Source organism: Benincasa hispida, chromosome 10 (assembly GCF_027475165.1).
Source record: "Benincasa hispida cultivar pf3 chromosome 10, pf3_genome.v1.1, whole genome shotgun sequence".
In the NCBI taxonomy this organism is placed as follows: domain Eukaryota; kingdom Viridiplantae; phylum Streptophyta; class Magnoliopsida; order Cucurbitales; family Cucurbitaceae; genus Benincasa; species Benincasa hispida.
In genome coordinates this window covers 41,329,843-41,348,511 of record NC_143487.1, presented here as the reverse complement: position 1 = coordinate 41,348,511, position 18,669 = coordinate 41,329,843, and the positions used below count along the sequence as shown (strand labels likewise).

Below are 18,669 nucleotides of genomic sequence, written 5' to 3'. Positions count from 1 at the left end.
ACTGATCCCTCTAATGAACGTAAGTCATTGTCCTATTATGATTGAGTCCTCTCTTCTAAAGAGAAGTTGTGGCCACTATGTTCAAGCCCCAGAATCAGCCCTTAAGGGAGAAATCTATCTACTTACCCCTGCTTCGAGGAATGAGTGAATTCCATCTGGTGTAACTGAGTTCCCAGCTTCCAAATCAGACAAGTCCCCAAAAAGGTAGGCATGTTGAGTTAGCAATCTGACCCCTCTCACCCATAGTAATTAAAGGATCGCCCTCAAAGGCAGGAGTTCCCAAAACACTCAGGATTGAGGTCATGTCACCTATGGTCGTTTAGGTGAGTTGTAAGTCTCTAGTATCAATAGTGTTATATATAGAGACTAGTCATCTCGTGGTCCGATCTTATACAAACTCTTTGTATAGAATAGCTCCATACACATGTCTCCACATGAATGGTCAGGATCTACCATCTGTAGTAGTTTAGAATACTTGCAAACCTCTACAAAGTGGATCATATCCATAGTGTCACCTAGATCAGGTAATCCTTATACTACAGACCTATTTAGTTTATCACTTAAGGCATGATCTACTTGAATATCTCATATACATTTTTAAATTTACATACAATAACCATGGAGTTTTGTTATCAGATATGAGTAAATGCCATAATGAAATAACGCTTATTTTATTCATAAACAATGTGTATAATTATAAAATACGAGACTCTGGGAGAATTAGGACACCAATCCCAACAATCTCCCACTTGTCCTAATGTCTCAGAAGACTAATGAACAATTTTCGAAAGATTACACAGTCTATCAAAAGAGGCGACTTATGCATGAATGTAAATCCTATTATTGGGACAAGCCAAATTTTTACAAGAGAGGGTCAGGCCAAATCTTGCGTCTATGTGTGCCAGAAACTGCTCATCAGTGCATATTATCTCAATGCCATGACTCACCATATGGTGGACAATTTGGAGGTCAACGCACAGCAGTAAAAGTGTTACAGAGCAGGTATTTTTGGCCGACATTATTCAAGGATGCGCGAGACTATTGGATGAAAAGTGATAAGTGTCAACGCATGGAAAACATTTCATAGAAGAATGCAATGCCAATGAATATTATATTAGAATTTGAACTCTTCGACGTATGGGCATAGACCTTATAGGACCATTTCCACCATCAAATGGTTATAAGCACATTCTGTCGGTCGTCGATTATGTCTCCAAGTGGGTTGAAGCGGTATCATGCGTCGCAAGCGATGCGACGATAGTCTCCAAATTCTTGAGAAGAAATATCTTCACTTGTTTTGGCACCCCACATGCCATAATAAGTGATGAAGGCTCCCACTTTGTCAATGGCATCATCAACAAACTGCTGCTCAAGTATAATATCCACCATAAGGTTGCCACCGCATACCATCCACAGAAAAATGGCCAAGCCAAGGTGTCCAATAGGGAAATCAAACTGATCCTAGAGAAGATGGTGAATCCTTCACGCAAAGATTGGGCCATGAAGCTGGACTATGCCTTGTGAGCATACAGGACAGCCTATAAAACACCTATAGGCATGTCCCTGTATGCGCTGGTGTTTGGGAAGGCATGCCACTTACCGTTGGAATTGAAGCACAAAGCACTGTGGGCAGTGAAAAAGCTCAATTTTGATTTATAGACTGCATGGGAGGCAAGAAAACTTCAGTTGTTCGAGCTAGACGAATGGAGAATCCAAGCATATGAAAATGCCAAGATCTATAATGAACGCGCAAAACGTTGGCATGACAAACGACTATGCGAAAAGAATCTCCAGGTTGGACAGAAGGTCTTGTTATACAATTCTCGGCTATGAATTTTTCCCGAAAAATTAAAGTCATGCTGGTTCGGACCATTTATAATCAAAAAAGTATTCTCGCACGGTGCGGTCAAATTGACTAATGAAAAAGGGACCTGTGCATTCGAGGTCAATGGGTAAAGAGTCAAGATGTATCATGGAGGCAACTTTCATTGCAAGAATACATCTGTGGACCTGAGGAATCCTGACTGAAGAAGAAACGAGTGGTCCCTGCATTGTTATGCGACATAAACTCATCAGGGACGCAATTTTTTTGAAATATCCTTTTGATATCTTTCTTTCATGAATTTACTTTACCTTTTTTTGTACAAACACTACTTTTGAAATTTCCAACTCTGTCTTTCATAATTTTTACCCTCTTAATACTTAACAACGATCGTAGTGAACGATTGCGGTGGAGCTACGCGATATCTAAAAAATGCGACCAGTTCGTTCAGCCCATCGCAATCGAGGAATCAACCCGCTGCAAAGAAGGATACGATCAGAGATGATGCGGGAAATAGAGCAAATTTGGGGGTTGTATCTTTCTTAGACTTTTTTATTCCAAATTTTGCACTCTCGCATCTCATTTTTAACATTGCTAATTTTATCATCGCATCCTCTTTAGTTTTGCGCAATCATTGAAAATTGATTACTTTATTTAGTCACCACATTTTTTTCGTACCAATTATGATTTCGATGATGAAATTCATGCCTTTAATTCTCATCGCGTGTACTAGAATCAACTTAATTTCAGGACTGTCAATTCATGAAATATTTCTAGAAGTTAGTGGTCCACCAGCTTTCTTTCAAATGATTTTTACGAAACTTCCTAAGAGCATCGCATGATTTATTTTAGTCTATTAGCAATGAGCATATTGCTACATATAAATTTGGGGGTGCCAGTATTCATTTTCCACCTTGCTACTTTTAGAGAATATTTCAACTTAAAAAAAAAGAATTATTATAACGTTGAGATCGGATCCCACTCGTAGTTGAATGTCTGCATGACACCCATGGGGGCAAGCCAAAACGAAGGTAGGAATTGTGATCAACGCATAAATCAAGTGATCGCAACTCTGCTGCCAAGAAAAATGAACACGAGTTTAGATTGAGAAAGAGCGTCTTGCTCGTAGTTGAATGCTCGCATGACACCCGTGGGGGCAAGCCAAAACGAAGGCTAGGCACTTGGATCGGCGTAAGGTCACAATAAGAATATCTAAACTGCGCAAGGATAAAAATCATTTGGAAACACCCCAGTTGGATAAAGTTTTGAAATAAATCATGTGATGTTCTGGAAACAAGTAAAGTCTTTTTTAAGGTTAAACTTGCAGTCCTTAAGTATTAGAAATATTTTAGGAAAAGACCATGATAGAAATTAAGAAGATTTTGATTCATAAAATTTGAATAAGGCACCTCGAGAAATCTAGGTAAGGAAAAGGCGGCTGACTCTCTAAAGAAAATCTTTAGTTTATGCTTGAGGACAAGCACTGTTTTAAATTTGGGGGTGTGATAACGGGTAGAAATGCATGTTATTACAGCGCAAATAAGTAAAATAATGAGGGAATGCGACGGTAAAAATATACAAAATCATGTCCAAGAGCGTTAAACTGAGAATATTGCGATCACATGCGCCTATCACATAAAAGCAGCTAATTTACTTATTTTTGTGCAGGAAAAATGCATTGGCGCAAGTAAAATTGTGATCCAAGGAATTAGGCGTCTGCGCACATTGAAAGATTGTGATTGCAAAGTCATGCGATCGTATGCGATCGCGAGAAGTTGCTCAAGAAGGTGGCCGCATAAAGACGGCACATCAAGGTGAAAGCATAATAAATCATGATGGGACGGAAAGCTGATGATGGTCGAATCTGAATTTAGGTGACAAGCCATTAACAACACATTGTAGCAAGTACACTCAACTTTTGGTGACCATTAATCGCCGCGTTAGAGTAGGAGATTTAATGACCGCCCATCAATCATTAAAGAGAAAAGCTTCTTCACCTTGAGCTCTATAAATACCGAAGGCCACCATCGTTAAAGGAGTTCGCCATATAGAATAGAGATCATATACAAGATAGTTAGCTGTCAGTCTGTTCATAATCATACTTAAAAGACAAAGACAAGTGAAGAAAAGAAGACGCCGAGAGATCATTCTCGGACAGCTCAAAAGACTGTCGGGAAGCGCTACAAAAGGAGAAAGGGCCAATACTTGCAGAAGCAAGGATATTCATCTGAGAAGAGTTGAAGTGAAAAGACAGTGTAAAAGGCCACTTGGAAGCAAGATTTTGCTACCGGGCTTTTTATCTCTAATTTTATTGTTATTTTGTATTCTGCATTTAATCTATAGACAATGGAAATCTCATTTCAACTTGTGTTCAATCTCTCCAACTTCGCATGAGTAGCTAAATTTTCGAATGGGTTGAGAAGTACTTAGCTAGCATGACCTAAAATCTTCACTTTATGTGATCATCTTTTTTTATACATCATTTACCCTTTAGAGATGTTCAGGAGAGTGGTCTAAAGATAGAATCTAGGCTTGGGAGAGTCAGATTAGAACCGCATAAGCAAGAGATAGAAACTTAGGAATATGTTATGTTTCTATTAACACATCGCATGCACCCTAGAGATAGGATATGATAGTATGCTGTCACCTTGTGTATGTGTGCATCATTCATCATTGCATAGACAAGAATAGAGGCTGAGACATAAGTCTTATCGACATTATCATATACATCATATGCGTCCTAGAAATAGGAATTATGGCATTTGCATTCGGAGATGACATGCTATTGTGTATGTGTAGCATGGTCCCATAACTTGAACGCAATCTTAGGAAGTGTTAGTTAAATCCCTTCTCAACCCGTTCATTGCATACTCATTGTAATTCTCGATTTTATCAACTCCTTACTCGAATCTGTTGCTTAGGAAATATACTCAAACAAAACACCATCCAACTTATTTGTTTTCGCCACCGCAAAGGAATCAAATTTATTATCTCATAGTAACTCAGTAGTCCCTGTATTCGACCCTAGACTTACTAGGAAACCTAGTGAGATTTATACTTGGGTTTTAATAGGAAAACTTGCATGTGCAATGCATAATTCATCACCGTAAATATACACCATAATCACATCACATTTACAACGCATCAACAATCTCCCTGATCAAGTAGTATTTTCGTTCTATATGCATACCTAGACGATGACTCCGAGGCTCCTTTGAATTTGCCATAGCCCCACTGTTATCACAATAAAGAATGATAGAAAAATCCATATTTGGAACAACTTCCAAATCTGCAAGGAATTTCCTCAGCCAAATAGCCTCCTTAGCTGCTTCACAAGCGGCTACGTATTCGGTTTTCATAGTGGAGTCTGCGATGCATCCTTGCTTGATTCTTCACCACACTACAACCCCTCCATTCAGAGTGAACATTGAACCCGATTCGATTTGCGAGAATCTTTATTTGTTTGAAAGTCAGAGTCTGTATATCCTATAAGGATCAGATCCTTATCTCCATACATAAGCATATAGTCCATCGTTCTCCAAGATACTTGAGGATCGTCTTGACCACCGTCCAGTGATCAAATCCTAAATTGGACTGATACCGACTGACAATCCCTACTGCATAGCGAATGTTGGGTTTGGTACACAACATTGCATAAATTAAGCTTCCAACAACTGAAGCATAGAGAATCCGTCTCATCTCCTTAACCTCTTGAGGTGTCTTAGGACATTGATCCTTAGACAATACGATTCCATGCCTGAAGGGTAACAAACCCCTCTTGGAATCCTGCATCCTATACCTTCTCAACATTTGATCGATGTACAATGCCTAAGACAAGACTAACCTCTAGTTCTTACGATCCCAAACGATCTGGATCCCTAGAACATACTGTGGCTCACCCAAATCTTTCATTTAGAATTGGCAGCTAGCCACTTCTTAATGTCAGTCAGATACCCCACATCATTTCCAATGAAGGAACTCTTATACAATAGTACATCTGAGCAGAAGCGGATCGTTCCAAATACATTCTGAGAGAATTTCAACATTTAAATCTAACAGACAAGATATGCATTATACTACAAATTACCGACATGTTTTTAAACAATAAACAACAAAGAGAAGAGATACGTACCAGTTGAAGAACTTTTCTCCCCAGATAATCTCGTTCTCTCTAAGTGAACTGGTGCTCTCGCTCTCACTGGAACGTCCAAGCGATAAGTGATCTTAACGTAGAAGAACCTCCTCGATGCAAGGAGTAAGAAACCATGGTCCAAAGTAAAAAGCTCTAATATAATCAGTATGAGTACAATAAGTTCTTCCTAGTCACAACTAGAGGTATACACAAAATATATCTCAAGATTAATAATATCGGCAACATACGGTAATAATAATGAAGAATAAACTAAAAAAATCTCACTTGAAGTGGCAAACAATTACCACTTTAATCTGATTGTACGTAGCTCCAAAAGAAATCTCTACCGTCTAGATTGAAGATCACGTGTTAAGAATAAACTGTCAAAATATTAACTCCATCAGACCATGAATCGACCCCCAAAAAGGCCGGAAAACATTACTGTTCGGAATGACTTCTTTTCTCCATTTTTTCTAATGTTTCCTTTGCCATCAAAACTATTTCTCGGTCTGTGAGTGATACCTCTTTTTGCTGGCTGTCGAAGGTTTTAAAAGTTAAAACCCAATGGCCACATGGGCTTTAAAATTGGGCCTTCACATAAGTAAAAAAAAAAAAACCAACATGATTGACATAAGTAGAATTTATTTTGGGCTGATTGGATAAATAGAAAACTTCAATGTTAAAAAGTTTTCAGAATTGTGAAAATAACAAAACGAAATTAAATAATAAAAAATAATAAAGAGAAAATCACAAATACATTATAACTAAATAATTTAGGTTAGGAATTTGAAAAACTTCCATTGCCCCAACAACACACATCATAGTCGTGAACAGAAGAAAATCGCAAAGAACTCTAATTCCAAACCAAAACAAATTAGAGATTTTGGAAAGCCAACACACACCAAAACTAGGCTCAGATACTCATTAAAACACTTTGTCTATCTCCTCTAACAACTACACTGCAATGGTAACTGATAAACGGCAGCGACAAGGCACGGGGTCAACGACTTCATTTGCGTTACGGTTTTGTGGAAACGAGACCTTAGAAGAGAGTGAATAAGAGACTTATTGGTGCTACTCTCCATAACGACACCAACTTGAGGACACTGGCCATAGTCTCGACATGGACGACGATGTACGATAGAGAGATGGATTTGAGGGGCTAAGCGAAGGAGATGTAGGTATGAGACTAAGAGGGAGAGAGAGATTGAAGAGAGGGGCCGTGACAATAAAGAAGATGATAAATAAGATTTAAGTTTTTTTCTTATTTAATATTTTTTTTTTTAGAAATATGTTATTGATAATCTATACATAGGTTTTTTACGTTATTTAATGACATATTTTTGTGTTATTTAGGGTTTTTTTTTGTTAACTTATTTTATGTTATTTTATGTGATTCAGGTTTTATATTTTGTGTATGTATAATCTATACATAGGATTTTAGGTTATTTAATAACATATTTTATGTTATTTAGGGTTTTTTGTCAACTTATTTTATGTTATTTCATGTGATTTAGGTTTTCTATTTTGTTTATATATATTTCATTCCAATCAGTGTTAGCTCTTATCATTATAATAATTTTAGTTGAAAATAAAAAAATAAAAGGCAACAAAATTCTTAGTTTCATATCATTATTACATTTTAAGTATAAATAATGTAGAAAAGTTTGTTTGCAAAAAATGTTAAGAATTTTAAATAAGGGTCAGAGATTGGTTTAAATACGATAACTACTAATACAATACTTCTAACACAAAATGAAATTACATTATATATGTAAATTTTTAAAAAGTATAAATTGTGTAAATAATATTATAAAAAAATATATAGGAAAAACATAAAGATAATAAAAAAATCTTATAAGAGGATTGAAACAAATATTTGGGAAGAAAAAATAGAATAAATAGATGATAGACTAAAATAAATATTTGGGAAGAAAATACAGGATTAACAACCATATAAATATATTTTATATGACAATGATATATATTGTTAGATTATCTCTTAATAAAAGATTCGAATAAATTATGGTGGAGAAAAATCAGGAAGAAACTTCAAAACTTTAACAAATTAATCAACAATTCGATTCCATCCAACCCATAACTTATTTCCAAAATAAATTACAAAAACAAACTTCACAATTAAACGTGAATTGACAGAAAATAATTATTTTCTAAAAAGCATTACATAAATCTTTGTAACTTCACATTACAATTACATTATATAGGTAAATGTAGATTAGTTAAATCTTTGTAACTTCACATTACAATTACTTTAGTGCAAATGTATATTAGTTAATTACTAAAACCTATGAAAATTGGTGGAGAAAAATTTATGAAGATGCAATTTCTTGTTATAATCCGGACTCATGAAAAATAATGGATACAATCTCATAACTTCACATCACAATTACACTGTATATGAAAATGTAGATTAGTTAAATCTCATAACTTCATATTACAAGTATATTGCATGTGTAAATGTAGATTAAGCATGTTTCAGACACCACCAAAGGTAAATTGGGAATATAAAAAACACTCATCATGCGCATGCATATTTTGCTAAAATTCTTATTGAATTTCGTTTTCGCTAGATCTCCAGACTAATCCTGAAATTTTTCCATATACACCAATTTTCCATTTATTTTTCATATTTCTTATTATAACATCAAAAGTAGCGGGACAAGATACAGATACCCCATTACTGAGTGAAATACTAGCTGACTCTTAATCATAGGAACGTGTTCATAGAACAAACATCTCTATACTCATAGATTGAGTTGTCGCTTAAACATAGAGATACATCTATAAATAGAGGACTACAAATGAAGCAATACAAAAGATTAGAGCACAAATGCAAACAACTCAGAGTAGACAGAAAAGTTGTGCCAATGTTAGACGTAAAATTGAGCCTCACTCAGTAACAATTTGGATTTTAAAAATTAAATTTATTTCTTCTCAATTTTTTATCGGGGTTTGCATCTTTTTTAAGTATAAGTAGGGACAAATCTATTAAAGGGCTCCATTACTTTTGAGATAATTAAAGTATCTATTTATGAAAATCATGTTAGTATTTATTCTACAAACAACCACTTGAATCTAAGACAAAGTTTCAATTTGCAAAAGTACAAAAATAGAAATAACTCATAAAAGGCAAAGTTGGATTATGACTGAACCCTCTAAGTCAGAATCCGAGCTAGAAGCAAGCATGCGCCCAATAAATCGCAAATGATTCATTTCCTCCTGAATGAGGTATGTTTTATATAATTTTCATCATTCTTGATACATCTTAATGGCTTATATATAGAAAACAGCTCGATCTCTCAGGTTTTAGATCCAACTGTAGGTTTACTTTTTAAATGTTGGTACACTCTCAAGTAGCTTAGGTTAGATGAATATCCTTTTCAAAGCTCATATTGTATCTTATCTAGTTTTTTACGAGGAACCTTGTTAAGAATAAAACAATAAAAAACAACTTCCACTTACATGTTTTCATGTCAAAACTCAATAACACAACATTCATCGTTTCTTTTAACTTTTTGTTCTTATGTTTAGTTATGTCATTTTGTTGAGGATAATATCGCTTAAGTCATAAAAATCTTTCAGAGATTTATCACTATATTCACTACCTCTATTAGATCCTATTCTTTTTTTTCTTTTATATATATATATATATATATATATATATATATATATATATAAACATCAACAAAAGGATATATAATATTTTTTTTTTTTCCTCTCATGCTTTTGGTGTTTTTGAAATCTACCAAATTGGAGTGAATTAAATTCAAGTAGGAGTGTTAAAGAAAAGAACATAAAAAACTTGATCAACTCAATCCAATCTATACGGTTTCAGTTGAATTATCAATTCATTTATATTCGATTAAGTTTAAATAAACAAAAATTTTATGGGTTGAGTTGGTTTATAAGTTCACATAAAATAATCTAAACTTATTATTAATTTCAAAAAATAGATTTTCTTACTTGCAATACAATTATGTATACAAGTATTTTTTTTTTTTTTTGAATTTATTACTTCTTTGGATTATTTATTCTCCATCAACTCTTATTTTTGACACAATCTCAATAATAAATCATTTGCATCTTGATTGCTCCCCAAGATTAACACAATACTCTTCTCAAATATGCCTTCATTGAATAAGTAAATGAAAAGGGCATTTCAATTTTTGCATGTCATTTAGTTCAATTGATTAGAGAGCTCTTTTCAAGAAACTTCCTTCTACAAACTTGTTTAGAATTGAGTTAGATTTCTTACCTTAAAATTTCAGCTAAAAATTTTTTATAGTTTGGTCTGGAACTTCCAATCTTCACCTCGAGCCCTGATTAACCCAAGATTCTGCCTCCTCTGTACTTTCTTCACTTTTTGTTCTTCTCCTTGTGCAGTCTTCCTCTGGCAAGACAACATCGCAACTAGATTCTCTCGGTTTTCGAATGGCACTGATTTCACTAAATTTACTCATGTCAATTGCCCAAACCATATTTTTGAAGTTCTTCCAAAAACTTCCTGCCACCTCTAGAGTTCAAGGGTTAACTGCCATGCCACCCTTCATTTAATATGTTTTTCCTTCCCTTCTATGAATTGCTACTTAATAAATATATATAATATAACATTCCTTTGGCTAAACATGTTTATCTAGGAAACCTAGAGTTCGGGGTTTACACAATTCACATACAATACAATCAAACTAGAAAATAGAAATTACAACATAAAGTCAATTTTAAATACAAGCCAATTACAATAAGTCAATTATCCAATACAACCCAATTACAATAAAATCAAATGATATATGCTTAATCGTTAACAGACAACTTTACAAAATCTGGAAGGTCTTGAATGTCTTTTTCATTGTCCATAACCGCTCTTAATCCTATATAATTAAGATTAAGAAGAGAAAGACAACCTCATTAAAATTTTAATCTAACAAGTTACAACTACAAAATACAAATGACGAATAAATACCTTCTTCAAATAATGAAGCTTCTTCCATGTCATGCTGAACTTCAAGATCTATTGAACCAGAATTTAGCCAATTTTGAGTACAAATGAGAGCCTCCACTGTTTTTGGAGCCAATGAACAACGTGATGAATCAACAACACGTCTTCCTGTACTAAAAGCCGACTCAGACGCTACAATAGATACTGGAATTGCCAAAATATCTCTAGCCATACGACTAAGAACCTCAAACCGATGACTGTTCCTCTTCCACCATCGAAGTATGTTAAAATCACCTTCATTCTTAACATTTGCTTCCAACAAATAAATATCAATCTCTGACCCTTGTTCGAAAGATGTAGTCTCATCGCCTTCAAAATCAAGATCAATTGTATCATAAACAAAGTCTTCGCCCACCTTTTCAGTTGGATCACAATCAATCATAGCCTCCAAGGCTGGGACAATTGGTGTATTAGTAGAAGTACTACCACTCCACTCCCACCCTGAGTATGAGACGTCTACAACATTGTTCCACTACATTTCCCATAGATTTGGTAACCTCTGGCCCAAAAATTTTTTTAAGACAAAAAGATACAAACCTTAGCATTTTTCGAGGATCTAACACAATAGCAACATACAACAACAGCTTATTTTTTTCATTGTTCCCCCAATACTTCTCAAATTTGTCCTTCATGCTATTGGCCATTCCAACTAGCATTGTATTTGCACTACCAGCATTCAAATGTATACAATTCTAAGCCACTGTAATCTTATGAAAAACCATATTCGAAGTGGTGTACAAAGACCCTGAAATTTTCAATGTCACATCATAAAAGACCTTTAAAAACCTAATCAACATCATAGCATTTTTCCAATCTTCCTTATTTGGTGACAAATCGTGTCTATAAGAAGCATCTTCATCTTCTATTCTATCAAAAGCCTTTTCAAACTTTACAGCTGCCTTAAGCATCAAATATGTAGAGCTCTATCTAGTGGGAACATCAAGACACACATAACTCTTACAAGAAATTTTTTCAATTTCAATGCACTTTTTAAATTTCAAAAAACGTGCAGGAGAAGATCTTATAAATCGTATAGCATATCGAATCTTTTCAATGCAATCATTATGTTCCTTAAAAGCATCACATACTATGAGATTTAATATATGAGCACAACAACGAACATGCAGAAATTCTCCACCAAACAATAATCCCTTATTGAATCTTTTCAAAAGATAAGCAATGGCAGTATCATTCGAGCTTGCATTATCAACAGTCAAAGTTATTACCCTTTCAATGCCCCAATCCTTCAAATTCTTTTCGATGGTTTTACCAATAATATCGCCTTTATGATTCTCAATTAGACAAAAACTAAGTATTCTTTTATGTAATCTCCAATTAGAATCTATAAGATGGGCAGTAAGGACCATGTAATTTATATTTTGCCCCAATGTCCAACAATCCGTAATGAGAGAAACTCTATACTTCCTATTCACAAACATGTCTTTCAAACGCTTTTTCTCATTAACATACAACTTAAGCACATCTTTAGCCACAGTAAACCGAGACGGAACAAGAAATCTAGGTTGACTTGCACATGTTAATCTATCGACAAATTTCTTAAATCCTTTACCCTCCACAAACTTGAATGACAATTCGTCAACAATTACCATTTCCACCAACGCTTCCCGACAACTCTCTAAACTATATGATTCACATACAAGGTGTGACGTATTATCCCCAACATTGTCTTTGGCTTTAGTTTTGAAAGATAATGTCATTTGGGTTGGATCTCTCTTTTTCTGGTAAGGATATTTTTTACAATTTTCTAAATGATTCTTCATAGTCCCAGTACCATTACGTTTAGAATGACATGCATAGATAACTCCATAGTACTTACATTGAGCATGAGAGTCATTAGGATCACTTTTAGCTTCTCAAAATGATCCCAAACCATGGATTTTTTCACCGCCTTCCTTCTTTTTGATGGATTTGGAATGTCTTATGTCTCATTTGCTGAATCAACATCAATGATATTTGTATTGGCATCCGTTCCTTCTGCATCTCGTTCATTTTTTGATGCATCAGTTGCAGTTCCATCAAACTCCATATCCGTTGAAGCCATGTAGCTGAACCACAACATGACAAACGTTGTAACTCGTCAGTATCACACAATTCACAAAAATTCGAAGGATTTCAGCTTTACATAAACATCAGTTCTATGCTAAATATATATATATTTATCATCATTTTCACATTTATTAGGTAAATCTTCCAATTTTTAGTTCAATCTCTATAAAATTAGAATACATTACAAAACGTATTGCAAATCGATAATGAAAACAGACCTGCAGTTGCAAATAAAAAACGGACCTCAGGTTGAAAATCGAAAACGAGCAAGGAAGAGAACTGAAACTTGCGAATCTGTGGACCTGTGGACGGAAACAAGCAAGGAAGGAGCTTGCGGACCTATGGAGTGTGGACGAAGAGCAAGGAAGAAGGCGTGCTTGCGAATGCGTTGCAGACCTGTGGATGAAGAGCAAGGAAGAAGACGAGCGGAGCAACGAAGAGGAACGGAAGTGTGAAGGAAGACCTGTGGACGACGTGCCTGGCCTACGATTCGAACGGCGAGTGTGAACTGTGAAGGAAGCGCCGAAGCGAATGGAAAACTAAAAAAGAAACCCTAGGCGCACGCCGAGTGTGAAGGAATTTCATTATATATTAAATAATAATTTAATTTAATTTTTTTTTCAAAAGTCGATCGGGTTGGGTCGTTGGGTGTCCGATCAATACCTATAATCGGCGGTTCCCTTTCAAACCGACCCCGCTCGATTTTTGTTGGATTTCCAACCGACCGACCCTATTTCAACCGGTTTCGGTCGGTCATATCGGTTTATCGGCCTGCCATACTCGCCCATAGCCATACCAATCCTATAATTTTTCCCTTACTTCTTTTCAAAATTCTCTCCTTTTTTTTTTTTTTTTTTTTCCCTTTTACTCTTAGTTTTTTCTTTTTCCTCTTCATGTATTTTTTTTAAAAGCCTCATTTTTTGTTCTTCAAATAAGTTTTTTTTTCTTTTGTAAAAGCCTCATGCCCCTGTATTATAAAACCATTCAACCCGTTCCTTTTAAAACTTTTCAAGTATAATTCATTCTTTATAACATGATGCAAATTTTTTATGAACAAAAACTTTCATAAAATTAGTTCTGTTGCACGTTGATTTCTTCATTAAAATTTTTCGGATCCCAAAACCTATGTTCAAGATTTTTTAAAGTTTAATGGTTGTTTCACGTAGTTTCATAATTTTTAAAATTTTAATGATGAACATGATGAATGACTATTGAACATCCATTAGCATGGTTTATTCAAATTTTCTTCATCAAACGTCGCAAATTTCTATGGGTCTTCGAATTTGTGTGAATAGATTAGAGGATTTTCTTGGATTTATTTATTTATTTAGTTAGTTTTGAAAAAGTAAACTATTAACCGATCATTTGAAATTTATGATCGTGTCATGAAGATTAAGTTTGGGTTTGATTTGACTGGTTTTTATTTATCAAAGTGTAGATTTTTAATAAGACTGTTTCTTTTTAGATTAAACTCCTATATTTTTGTTTAAATTTTGATATAATTATAAGTGATTATATTGGGGAATCTCTCGCCTTTTCCCTTTCATATTTATCCATAATAATAGTTTGTAGATTTTTATTTTGTATCTTGGTTGCAAATATATGCATGTTACTCGTCATTGATATTTATGCAATCCCCGAAATTCCGTTATAATGCTTAAAAAGGTATAATTATTTGTGCTTTTCATTTATATACATAAAAGATACGTAATTCATTTGGTTTTTAAATTTTGGATTTGAAGGGCAATTTAAAGGTTAATATGATATTTTGATATACAATTTTGTTTATATAGGTTGTGTGAGTTTTTATGGCATATGTTTGTCCATCTTTTGGTATATTATTAAGCAAGTAGAGGTTTTATTATTATTGATATGTTTTATTGCCTTTTTTAATTACAATTTAAGATATGTTTATTTTCAGTTGTTATTCATATTGTAAAGAGAAAGAAGAAGGTTGAGATGATGGAGAAAATCATTGGATGCAAAAAATAAAGAGAAAATAGGGGAATGGGAGATATGGAGGGACAATAGAGAAAATGTACATGAATGAACCAGTATCACATCCGAATGAGGGGGATCATGAGGACATGAAAGTATGGTTAGATCCTGAGAACATGAAAGTATGGTTAAAAAAGGTTTAAAAGAATTAAAAGTTACTACCTATACAACAAAGTGCACCTTCTTTTTTGGTGACTAAATTATAGAAACTTCAAAGTTAAGCGTGCTTAGTTTGAAGCAATGGAGCAATTCGATGTTGGGTGACCTAGGACAAAACATCCTGAAAGACCCATGGACAAAATATCACAGTCTAGACTATGATATTTTGCTATTAGTTGTAAATATTTTCAATAATTTGATCATTTAAAATAATTTTCCTAGAATTTATGGCACATTTATCAAATAATTATTATAGACAATTTAAATAAAATACAATGGAATAGGTTATTATGTCCGTGTTATATCAATTTTTAATACAAACTTTATTTGCATCATATTTTAATTTTATTCATTTATCTATCAATCTATCTATGTATCTATATATTGAAAAATATTAATCCATATATTTTTATATAATTTCTCTATTATATTGTTAAATTTCACATCAACTATTTAAATTTTAAATTCAATTATCAGTTTATTCATTCAAAAAAATTATTTACCTTTAAAATTGTCGGAAAAAACTTTCAACAACAATAAAAATCTCTCATATCCATGGTCAATTAACTTAAACAAGAAATATATAATTTTTTACACCATTTCTAAATTAATTCTCTCCAGGTCAAATATTTACTTATTAAACTCAATGAATGTTTGATAAAAAAACTTATGTTAAAAAATTATTAGATTACAATTTAGATTTTACTCTAAACATTCACCGTTAAAAATTTTAAGTCACGTACATCGCACATATCTCGAACTAGTATTTTAAACAATATATAATACTTCTATGAAGAAGTGTCATTATCACATTCACCATTAAGGATACATACTTTAAGAAGTGTCAACTATGCACATGTTTTTGCTATTGTTAAATACCTTTCTATGGTGTTCAATATGTCACCAATTATTGGTTTCTTGAACAGTATTGACCCCAAAAACCAATTTTCATAAGTGCTATCTTTGTTCTTTAGTTACTTTCACGAAGCATCTACGTTGGCACTTGTTTTGAATTAGAAACACAAATTACGTATTTTATTAATCATACTGACTTTTACTTTAATTAAACTAACCTATATCTCTTCTTTGATGCACTCTCTTTTTGTAGCAATTCTTATAGATTTTTTAATTTTAAGTAAACCATCAAATTTCTCCGCACACCCTTTTTGTAGCATTTCTTATAGCTTTTTATTTGAATTAAACTAATAGAATTCTCTGGTTCTAAAAGAAACTAATGGATTTCCCTTGATGAACTCCCTTTAAAATGTCCCTGAAGTTAGGTTTAGCTGTTTAGATCATAGTACTAAATTTTTTCTACCAAATTTATATATGAAATATCCATATATTATTAAAACTTCTTTTATCAATATATTTTATTTAAATCTCTATATTGTTTTTCATAATTATATACATACATTTTTAATGAATTAACGATATATTTCTCCCATTTTTAATAAATTAATTGTATATGCTATTTTTTATATTATTTTAACGTTTTGGGAAAAAAAATATCACTTCCTAAAAAGTGGTCATGCGTTGATTGCACAAGAATCAGTTGGATTGTTCTCCATACATTGTCAACTTTTGTTACTTCCACAAATGTTTCATCGATTTAGGTTTTCCTGTGGTTTCTTTAACAAGCTATGCTATAACTTTATAGTAGGATTTGATTTAAAATAAACCAATCTCTTCCTCATTTTCTCTCTTTTGAAATTTAAATTTATTTTTAATATAAAAATTGGATCTTGATAACTACTTCATTTAAAATAAATCAATCTCTTCCTCATTTTTCTCCCATTCAAATTAGCTATTTGCTTTGATTTAACCACTTTTCGAAAATAGTAAGAATTAATCAATATTTAATTTATTTATCACCATTTGAATTTTAGTTTATGATATATCTTTAGATTTTATATTATTTTATACATTTTTTATTATTATAAATTCGAATTAAATTTTTTATTTTAATTAGGATTTTACGGAATATTTTATACATATTATCATATTATTATATAATTATATTATTATATTATTAATTTGTCTTTTTGACAAATACATAAGTATTCACTTTTGCAATCTTGTTGTTTTTGCTATGCCTCTACAACGAACCAGTTAGGTTTTTTCATAGGTTTTTGTGGTTGATGGATTTATAAATACAGTGTAATTGTTGAAGCTTATGAAAACAAAATTAGGAATACAATGTAATTATAAATAAACAAATTCCCTTCTTGGTTTTTCTCCCCGAATTATATTGAATTTATATATTTTTTATCAAATTAGATTATATCTAACTACTTATCGATTTTTTTAAACAGAATAAACAAAAACTTATTTTTTTCTCTCCAATTTATATCTGAATTTATTTTTTATTATCAAATTTGATTATATCCAACTAACTTTTGATTTGTTTATAAAATATTTTTTTATTATTATTTCATACATATTGTTATCAAATTAATTTGATCTTTTTTTTCTTTATATTTTCGATGTTTTCAATTTTTCATATACAAACATGTAAAAATGGCTTGTTGTACTTAAAAAGAAACATATAAATGCAAATTAAATTTTAAATATTTGAAACATGTGGGTGTGTATATATATATATTTTTCAGTTTATTATTATTAATATTCTTATTCTTATTATTATTATCATCATAATTATTATTATTTATTAAAAGAAGATAACAAAAAACCCTAAATCTCATCTTCTTCATCTTCTTCATTTAAAAGCCCAAAATCTCATTTTATTCTTTGCAATCTCATGTCTTCGATTGTTGGTTGAACAACTCTTTCTTGAATTCCATCATCTTTGCTAGATTTTCACTAGAAGAAATTTGGGCTTTAGTGTTGATTGGCAACTGACATTAAAGGGCTTCAATAACACAGCCTTTAATGTCAGTTGCAACCAACATTGAAGGTCTTTAATGTCGGTTGCAACCGATATTAAAAGTCTTTAGTGATTAAATTGCAACCGACATTAAAAGTCCGACATTAAAAGCATAATGTCATTAAAAGTAAAAGAAAATGAGATGTCAAGGGTGCAGTAAATAAAACTGACACATCACCAGTTCTTCCCCCCCCCCCCCCCCCCCCCCCCCCCCAAAAAAAAGTAACCAAATAAACAAAATAAATGTACACACACAAAGATGAAGACAGTAATAATAAAAATACTTTATACCTCACAACCCAGAAATTACATAACACGAACACACACAACCATAACCACCAAATTATTTAGTCCATTCCTTTCTAAAATTCACGGTAGTAACTCTACTTTATTAGTATACACAGACATGAACTACGCACAGTAGTCCACCAATTTTTTCTTAAATATTTTAATTTTTTTTATAAAGATGGATGATGCAGCATGAACTACACACCTAATCAAATAAAAAAATTGAACACTGATGGAGATTAAAACATATTATTGATATTTTTTAGTTGTGAACTAAAAACATAACTCCACCTCCTACA

The 18,669-nt window shown here is 32.7% G+C and overlaps 1 pseudogene across 1 annotated transcript; it reads right to left on the bottom strand.

Annotated features, from left to right (window-relative positions):
* Positions 1 to 10,674: 10,674 nt before the first annotated feature.
* LOC150033363 (zinc finger BED domain-containing protein RICESLEEPER 2-like) lies at positions 10,675 to 13,826 on the bottom strand (annotated as a pseudogene). Its single transcript, XR_016524127.1, has 5 exons — positions 13,779 to 13,826; positions 13,435 to 13,546; positions 13,257 to 13,340; positions 10,936 to 12,909; positions 10,675 to 10,843 (listed from the first exon to the last, which is right to left on the bottom strand). The product of XR_016524127.1 is annotated as a zinc finger BED domain-containing protein RICESLEEPER 2-like (transcript).
* Positions 13,827 to 18,669: the final 4,843 nt, after the last annotated feature.